Source organism: Nicotiana sylvestris, chromosome 5 (genome assembly GCF_000393655.2).
Source record: "Nicotiana sylvestris chromosome 5, ASM39365v2, whole genome shotgun sequence".
In the NCBI taxonomy this organism is placed as follows: domain Eukaryota; kingdom Viridiplantae; phylum Streptophyta; class Magnoliopsida; order Solanales; family Solanaceae; genus Nicotiana; species Nicotiana sylvestris.
This window is the reverse complement of record NC_091061.1, coordinates 161592238-161602541: the sequence shown is the minus strand read 5'-3', so window position 1 is coordinate 161602541 and position 10304 is coordinate 161592238. Positions and strand designations below refer to the sequence as shown.

General features: G+C 37.0%; 1 pseudogene; it reads left to right on the top strand.

The window, feature by feature from the left end:
• The first annotated feature begins 766 nt into the window (after positions 1 to 766).
• On the top strand, positions 767 to 5115 carry LOC138869582 (UDP-glucosyltransferase 29-like; annotated as a pseudogene).
• Positions 5116 to 10304: the final 5189 nt, after the last annotated feature.

Below are 10304 nucleotides of genomic sequence, written 5' to 3'. Positions count from 1 at the left end.
AAATACCCAATATATAGTAAAAATAATTTATAAAAGTAGTTACTAAACAACAAAAAAGTTATTTATGCACTAAAAATAGTTAAGAATAAATACTTAACGTTATAAAAATATAAAAAGTTATTTTCTGCATAAATAATGTAATTATACATTAATATGGGCTATCATTGCAAAAATGTGTAATTAGTCCTAAAATGCAAATGTAATTATCAAAAAAGTAGTAAAATATTTATAAACATTCATGTATGTGTAAATGAAGAGTTTAGATAATTAGTTCATCATAAAATAATTTGAAGGATAATTACTAAATATTTATATAATAAAATGCAGAAATAAATCGATTGACAACCTTTTAAAATTATGGAAAATTATGAAAAATGCTTGTATAGGCTTATAAGATAAATGATAATGCATATGTACCATTTTAAAAGTATATATATATATATATATATATATATATACAATTAAAAAATATGAGGGAAAATTGGGTATCAACAACTAAAATTTAAAATTTTTGAGTTCTGAATTTACTATCAAAGTAATATATAACTCGTCTTAGTCACTTAGTTCGTAATTAAATATTTATACATATTTATATTTCTAATACAAATAGGATCTATTCAAAAGTTGTTAGCTGTAGTCGAACCCGTACCGCATATCCTAGCTTCACTCCTGTAAGCAAACACTATAAATAGATTATCATCATACTTGTAACAAGATCCATCATAAAGAAACTAAGAGAAAGAGAAAGGGAGAAATCTAGTCATCAATGGAGGGCAAGAAAAACATAATTACCATACTCATGGTACCATATCTAGCACATGGTCCCATAAGTCCATTCCTAGGGCTAACCAAGAAACTCACAACTAGAAATTTCCACATTTACATATGTTCTGCTCCTGTAAATTTAAACTCCATCAAGAAAAATGTCGCAGAGAAATATTCTCAATAAATTAATGTCACGACTAAAAATTTAACTAGTCATGATGGCGCCTAACCCAACCCGCTTGGTAAGCCAATTAATAGCTATCTAATTCTAATGAAATTAATAAGGCAATTAAATAAAAGAAATTATCAGAATCTTATTCATTCCCCTAAGGACTGGTAGTACAAATCATAAGCTTCTAAGATTAGAATTTACAAAACTAGTATGGAATAAATATATCATCTCTTCAAAAGGTACATAAACATATTTATATATTCTAAGGCTACCATGAACAAGAGGCAGCTACAACCGAAATGCAGATACGTCTTCAATCCCAGCTTCCGTCGATCACAACAACATCAGCAGTCATCTGCACGCAAGGTGAAGAAGTGTAGTATGAGTATAACCGACCCCGTGTACTCAATAAGTAACAAACCTAACCTTACGTTGAAAGTAGTAACGAGTTAGAACAAAGGTCGATCTGACACCAATGACCAATAACAGTTCATGACAATCTAAAGCAAGTAACAAAAGGAGTAACTTAGAGATAAAAAGAACATCTTATTCATAGTTTTCCAAAAAAATAGTTCCGCTTTTCAAGTATATCAGTGAAAATCCAAGCCTTTTACTGAAATTGCCAAAATATATGAGTATGTTTGAAAACTGTAATTTTTTCCAAAAGTTTTTCACGGTAAATGCTTCATTTTCAAATGGCATGATGAAAATACATCTCAATGCCTATATGTTAATATATGTAAGAAGTCATGAATGACGTGATACCGTACAACATGAGGAATGCAACTCAGTGATAAAAGCATATACATACTCTCAGAGTATCAATTTACTCAGTCCTCCCAGTCACTCAGTTCTCACAGTCATTCAGTCTTCACAGTCATTCAGTCTTCACAGTCACTCAGTCCTCCCAATCATTCGGTGCTTGGCACTCGCACTCAGTAGGTACCTACACTCACTGGGGATGTGTACAGACTCCGGAGGGGCTCCTTTAGCCCAAGTGCTATAACAAGCCAATCATGACATAAATCAGTAAAATATATTGCGGCGTGCAGCTCGCTCCCATCATGAATCAATAAAACATACTGCAACATGCATCCCGATCCCATAAACATCCTCACCATCAGTCCCCCGGCCTCACTCAGTCATCAATCTCTCCAGTCTCTGGGGCTCACAATGTCATGAAAAATCAGCCCAAAATAATGATGTGATGTATTGTTTAATGGTAACAGAGATTGATATATGATATAATATGAATGCGTATGACTGAGTATGTAATGCAATGAAAGCAGATAGCTCAATAGCAGAAATAACCTCAATGAATCCCAACAGGATAAGCATGTAGCCTAGGCATGGTTTCTAACATGGATCACACATCAAGTGCTCTAACACGTATAGTACAATAAAATGTTCAGATAAGATAGCTGCACAATTTTTATGGAATCGACTAAATCACAGTCACTTCGGTACACGCCCACACACCCGTCACCTAGCATGCACGTCACCTCAACATCAATCACATAACATGTGATTCGGGGGTTTATACCTTCAATACCAAGTTTAGAAGTGTTACTTACCTCGAAAGAGCCAATTCGAATACTGAGCAAACCAAGCGATGCTCCAAAAATGTCATCCCGTGCGTTCCGACCTCCTAACCGCTCGAAACTAACCAAAAAAACTCAAATACATCAAACAATGCTAAAGGAATCAATCCCAATCGACAAGGGTCAAATCTTGAATCAAAAGCCCAAAATTAACCAAAAAGTCCAACTCGGACCCACACCTCAGAACCCGACAAAACTCACAAAATCCGAGAACCCATTCAATTACAAGTCCAACCATACTAGTTTCACTCAAATCCGACTCCAGATCGATGATCAAAACTCAAAAATTCACTTTCTGAAACTTTATGCTAAAACCCCCAATTTCTCTTTAGAATTCATCAACCAATTGCTAAAAAAGAAGATAGATTCATGAAATAAAATCAAAACCAAGTGTAGAACACTTACCAAATCCTTGTGATGAAAATTGATCCAATAAATCGCTCCATTCCGAAGTCCATAGCTCAATCTGTGATAAAAATGACCAACCCTCAAACTTATAACATTCTGCCCAGCGATTTCTGCTTTTGCAGGCACATGAGCCTCTTCTGAGACAGGAGCTCTGCTTCTACGGTCTATTCCAGCCAAGCCTTCTTGCGCTTCTGCAACCAACTGTATGCATCTGCTGACACGCAGGAGCGGAAAGGGCCTCGCACCTACGACCTCTGCAAGCTCCCTTCTTGACCTCTTCTGCGGTCCAATTCTCACTTCTGCGAGCTCGCGTCTGTGGTGCTCACTCCGCAGGTGCGATTACACCATCAAATTGCAAATCTTCCGTAACTCTTCAACTTCAACCCTTATTCCGAAAATCATCTGAAATCAACCCGACGCCCCCCGGGACCTCAACCAAATATACCAACGAGTCTTAAAATATCATATGAACTTAGTCGAGTCCTCAAATCACCTCAAACAATATAAAAAACACGAATTGCACAAAGATTCAAGCCTAATGTATTTTGGAACTTCCAAATTCCACAACCGACGCTGGAATATATCAAATCATGTCTGATTGACTCCAAATTTTGCACACAAGTCCCAAATGATATAACAAAGCTATTCCAATTTTCAAAACCACAATCCGAATTCGATATCAAAAGTCACTACCGGTCAAACTTTCCAAAAGTCAAACTTTCGCCATTTCAAGCCAAATTTAACTACGGACCTCCAAATCACAATCCGGATATGCTCCTAAGTCCAAAATCATCCAACGTAGCTAACAGAACCATTAAAACTCCAATACGAGGTCAAATACTAAAAAGTAAAAAATGGTCAACTCTTCCAATTTAAAGTTTCCTAGTTGAGAATCATTCTTCCAAATCAATTCCGAATAACCTGAAAACCGAAACTAATAATTCACACAAGTCATAATACATCATACAGAGCTATTCATGCTCGTAAACTACCGAGCGAAGTACAATTACTCAAAACAACCGGTAGGGTCATTACAATTGAATTAGTCGAGCTTCATCTTCCATCTTTGCCAAGTTTTTCTCCTCATTACCACACTACCAATGGCCTCGCACCTCATCTTATGAAAACCTAGAAAAAAGTATTTCAGACGGTCGCTCCAAACTTTTCCAAAATATTACAAGCTCTAAATCCGGACTTGGTCATTTATGACTTCAATGAGCCATTGGCTGCTCCGTTGGCTTTATCTATGAATATTCTTGCTGTGCAGTTCCTCCCTTTTGCCGCACTGTCGCAACTTCCACATATCTGAAAACACAGAAGAGGAGTTCCCTTTTCATGAAATTTACGTGCGCGAATACGAAATACTTTTATTGAAGGAAGCTCTTAATCAAGCACCAGGACAAAAATTCCCATTTGACTAGGCACTTAGGCGATCACGCGATATTATTATGGTGAAAACTTGAAGAGACATTGAAGGAAAATATATGAATTATCTTTCAAATTTGGTATCCAAGAAAATAGTCCCGGTTGGTACACTAGTTCAAGAATCCACGGACCAAGATAAGACGAGGAGACCATACAATGGCTTGCCAAGAAAGGAAAAAGTTCAATTGTGTTTGTTTCATTTGGGAGTGAGTATTTTTTATCCAAGGAGGAAATACATGCACTAGCTCAAGGGCTAGAGCTTAGCAAAGTGAACTTCATTTGGGTCATTAGGTTTCCACAACGTGAAAAAATTTGTACCATTGAAGATGCATTACCAGACGGGTTTCTTGGAAGGGCAAGAGAAAGAGGAAAGGTTTTGGAAGGATGGGTTCCACAAGCTGCAATTCTTCAACACACGAGTATTGGTGGGTTCGTGAGTCACTGCGGATGGAGTTCTTTCATGAAAAGTATGAAGTTTGGTGTGCCTATAATTGCAATGCCAATACAATTGACCAACCAATGAATGCTAGGCTTGTAGTAAATATCGGGATGGGAGTTGAAGCAGTGAGGGACGAGAATGGGAAGCTACAAAGTGAAGAGATTGCAAAGGCGATAAAGAATATGGTAATGGAGGAAAGTGTGGAGGCTGTGAGGAAGACAACTAGAGAATTGGGTGAGAAGATGAATGCAAAAGGGGATAAAGAGATAGATGGAGTGGTGGAAGATCTGGTGGCACTTTTGTAACAACAAATGACCAGCAATAGAATTTAAATTATATCTATTAAAAAATTATGCCGTTACTGTAATTTAACTATTATAATAAATTATAAATATTAATCATCTTAATTTTGAGAGACACGTTATTTCTGGACAATTACCTTAATTAATAGATGGGGTTTAACTTCTATATCACAATTTAACAAAAATTAAACAAATCATTTCACTCTTAAAGATAATCACAACATATACCAATAAGGAAACAGTTAACTTCCACTGGCATGACGGTCACTTCCAATCCAATTTTTAGCAAGTACAACTGCCATATTCTTATTTTAAGACCTAATTTCAGGCCAACATTATCGTTGATCAAAACAGAGTGTTATACTAAAACATCACATGATCAACAGAGAAATAAGCACAATTTCGTCAATTAACACACGATGTCAAACAAATAAGGGAACCTAACAATCACAGGAGCCGATGTAATACACTGTTATGGATTCTTCTGAAAGCATAACTTTCGACACATAATATAGATATTAATGGAACTAAATTAGGATAGAATATTCACCAAATCAGTATCTTTTATTCTTGATTTTATTACTGTATATTTCTGATTCTTACCACTTTGATTATGATTCGTCTTGGATCATCAATAATGATTTTTCTTTAGACTTCGGATACTTGATCGACCCACGTACTTCTATTATGTCAATATTAATTACTACTAATTTATATTTACTGATATTGTGTGATTCCTTCCCACACAATTCACTTGTATTTAAAGAGCACATATCAATGATGCACAGCAAGCCTTTTTCCCTTTACTCTACTCCTTTACGGTATCAGGCAATAAACACTCAAAAGAGTATAGACTACAAAATCATCTTCTCCCTCTTATTCATAAAGTATTCTTTTTTTCCTCCCCTCTAAACCACCAGAAAATCAATGGGTGATTCCTTTGCTTCAGGCACTAATCCAAACAACAATGATCCAGTCAACCCCTCTGTTCTTCAAAACAATACCTCTTCCACAGTTATTGATGTTGTTGCAACCAAAAAACAGATTATTAACATCAACCCAATTGCACAGCTTCCTATCAAACTTGTTGGTGGTGCAACCTTCGCAACATGGAAAGCTCAAATTCAAAAGGTCATGAATGGCATTGACTTGATGGGTTATCTCGATGGATCTATAACACCACCTCCACACACCATTAAGCAAGAAACTCAGGATGTTGTCAATCCAGATTTAAAATTTTAGTTTCAACAAGATAATCTCATCGCCAATGCCTTAATGGCATCTGTCGGTTCCACTATTGCACCATCTATTGCCTCCGCTGAAACTTCAAAAGAAGCATGGAATTATTTGCATAACACATATGCGAACAGATCTCAAACCCGGATCTATAGTCTTCGAGATGCACTAGCCAAATTTCAACGAGATCAAATTCTGTCACTGATTATCTCAGAGAACTAAGAACAATCATTGATGAGTTAGTTGTTGTCGGTGTTCGCATTTCTAATGAAGAATTGGTTGTGAAGATACTGAGCGGTCTCAGACCCGAATATGAAGCACTGAGTACTGTTATTCGATCAAGGGACTCACCTATATCTATGTAGAATTGGCACACAAGCTCACAGATCATGAACTTTATCTCAAGCAAGCTGAAAAGAAGAAACCAGTAACTCCTATGGCTGTTCAAGTTGCACAGCGAACAGTAAACAATAATAATAATGGCAACATGCAATCTCATTGTTGGTCTGTACAGCCTCAATGGCGTCCGCAAACTACTCCTATTGGACAACAACAATGGCGTTCCCAAAACACTCAAAGCAATGGAAAGTTTTCCTAGCCATGGCGTCCCTCTGCTCTGTTGCAGTCCAAAATGCTAATTTAATGTTAGTTATGTCAAAAAATTGGCCATACAACAAATATTTGCCGTTCAAAATCACATAACCATTTTGAAGCCAAGGCTATGTATCCTTCTCGAAATTCTCCCAACGCTGCTCCTTGGATTCTGGGTACTGGTGCCTCACATCATATTACTGCCGATCCTCTAAGCATAGCCTCTCCACATTAATACACAGGTTCTGAAAAGGTTTCAAAGGGTTATGGTAATGGTATTTCGATCACCCACACTGGTTCTACTACACTAAACACTCCACTTCGTTCTTTTTCATTACATGAAATTTTATGTGCTCCTTATCTTAAAAAGTATCTTATATCTGTTTCAATATTTTATCAACAAAATCAAATATCTATTGAATTCGTTCCTTCGTCTTTTGTTGTGAAGGCACTGACTACGGTGGTACCGCTATTACAAGGCTAGAATAGAGATGATTTGTACGAAAGGCAAAAGCTTACAACTTCAGCACATTCATCTCCAACAGCCTACACGGAAAATACCTCAAAAGTTTCTCTATCTATATGGCATCTTCGTTTAGGACATCCTAATATCCGCCTTCTACAGTTTCTCTTAAACAATCATAAGTTGTCTTATTTTGATAATTATTAATCTTGTAATTCATGCAACTGCAATAAAAGCCACGTGATTCCCTTTTCGCAGAACTCTTTGTGTAGTTAAAAGCCTTTTTGAAATACTTTACACGGATGTTTGGGGTCCTTCACCTGTTCTCACCCAGGATAAAAAGCTTTATCACGTTATCTTTGTCGATCAATTTACCAAATACATTTATACACATAAACAAAAGTGAAGTCTTCAAGGTCTTTTCAGAATTTCGACCACTCATTGAAAACTTTTTCAATACTAAGATCCTCACCCTTTATTCAGATGGAGGAGAAGAATTTAAAGGACTAAATTCACTACCAAAGCTCCATATATAGAAAGGAATTGCCTTAGCTGAAAGACATCATGGGCATATTATTGAAACTGCAAGAACCCTGCTTCACCAAGCATCTCTACCGCCACAATTTTGGAGTTTTGCTTGCCAAACTGCTATTTATCTAGTTAACAGATTTCCTCTACCATCCATTGGTAATATTTTCCAATATCAAGCTCTCTTCGGTACCTCTCCTAATACTTCCTCAATTTTTACGTTTGGTTGTCTATGTTATTCTTGGCTAAAATCATATACCAAAAATAAACTAGAACCAAGATCTACACCATGTCTCTATTTTGGATTTTCTACCCACTTTTACAGTCATCAGTGCTTTGATCCCGAATTCTCAAAAATATATTTCTCCAGAGATGTCATGTTCTTGGAAAATATTTTTCCATACGAAAATATTTTTTCAAATATAAAGGATCCTTTCATAATATCTCCTGGTTTAATGCCACATCTAATTCAGATACATTATCTTCTTCTCAAAAGTCTCTAGATCATACCATATCTTCGCTTATTAAATTGTGTAGTCCACATCCACACAAAGATCATGTTACGATCCGGAATTACCCTCCTCGGGACTATGATGGCGCCTAATATTTCACTTGCTAGGCAAGCCAATATTAGAGATTCATTAAGCCAATTCTCAAATATTTCCATAATTAACAGTAATTGAGCTATAACGAGTTACAATGAAAGTGAAAATTCATAACAACCTCAATATGTATATTCTACTACCCGGATCTAGAGTCATAATTTATGAACTTCTAAGATTTCACTACAAGTAAATGTCTGAAAAAAATACAACTATTTTCGAAATGAAAGAAACGGTAAAATGAAATGTGTAGAAGGGGACTTCAAGGTCTGCAGACACCGACATATCTACCTTGGGTCTGCTATAAGATGGATCTAGTAGCTAATCTCACGATCAGCTCGGACCAGTACCAAAATCTGCACAGGAGTGCAGAGTGCATTATCAGTACAACCGACCCCATGTACTGATAAGTGTCGAGTCTAACCTCGGTGAAGTAGTGACGAAGCTAAGACAAGATACCTACAAATAAACCCATGCAGTATAACAATATATGTACCAATAACAACAATAAAAGAAACAAGACAAGTAATATTGAGAGGGGGACATGCTGAGGGGATCATACGATAAAGGATCACAACAGTAATAAGCACTTTGATCAATCGATATACTTTGAGCAATTAGGAACAATTAACCTCGGTAAAAGAAAAGCACGAATCACCCTTTGTGCTTTTACTCTCAACATCACCATATGAATCAACAAAAACGGCACGACATAACCCTTCATGCGTTAATACTCCCCCCCACCAAAATAATGAACAATAACAAGAAGGAGATAGAAATAACAAGAACAAGTCTTACTTTAACATTCAGTTCCATATTACCGACCTCAACCATGAGTTAATACTCAATCAATACCAAAATCCGTAAACATGATAAGAATGATCAACACAATGATAAATTGTAACGACCCCGCCGGTCATTTTAAGAATTAACCCCCCGATCACCTATTAACTGCATTCACCGTGTTTGTTTCTTCTATTGTGAGTTTCCAGGAAGATTTATTTGGACTTTTGGAGAGTTTTGGGACACTTAGTCCCTAAAAGAGAGTTTAAGTTTTAGAGTTTGGACCGTAGTTGGAGTAGAGTAAAGATGGTCTCGGAATGGAATTTCGTCCATTCGGTTAGCTCCGTTGGGTGATTTCGGGCTTAAGGGCGTGTTCAGATTGTGTTTTGGAGGTCCGTAGCTTCTTTATGCTTGAAATGCCGAAAGTTGAATTTTTGAGGTTTCCGGTTCGATAGTGATATTTTGATATCGGGGTCGGAATGGAATTCTGAAAGTGGGAGTAGGTCCACTGTATAATTTGGGATATGTGTGCAAAATTTCAGGTCATTCTGACGAGGTTTGATAGGCTTTTTTTAATCAAAAATTGAAATTGGAAGCTTTGGGAATCCTTAGGCTTGGATTGGACAGCGATTCGTAGTTTTAGCATTGTTTGATGTGATTCGAAGGTTGGAATACGTTCGTATGATATTTTAGGATTGGTTGGCAGGTTTGATTGATATCCCGGGGACCTCGGGTGAGTTTCTAGTGCTTAACAGAAGTTGAATTGGACTTAGGAGAAATATGAAGTTGGTTGAACCTGTCATAACCGCACCTGCGTGTTTTGGACTGCAGGAGCAGCACCGCAGAAGCGGTTTGAGGTGAAAAGGGATTGAACCGCAGATGCGGCCCAGGCACCGCAGAAGCGACACCACATCTGCATAAAAGGAAGTCGCAGGTGCAGAAATACCCGTTTAATGAAAAGTCGCAGGTGCGACTTGGTCTTCGCACAA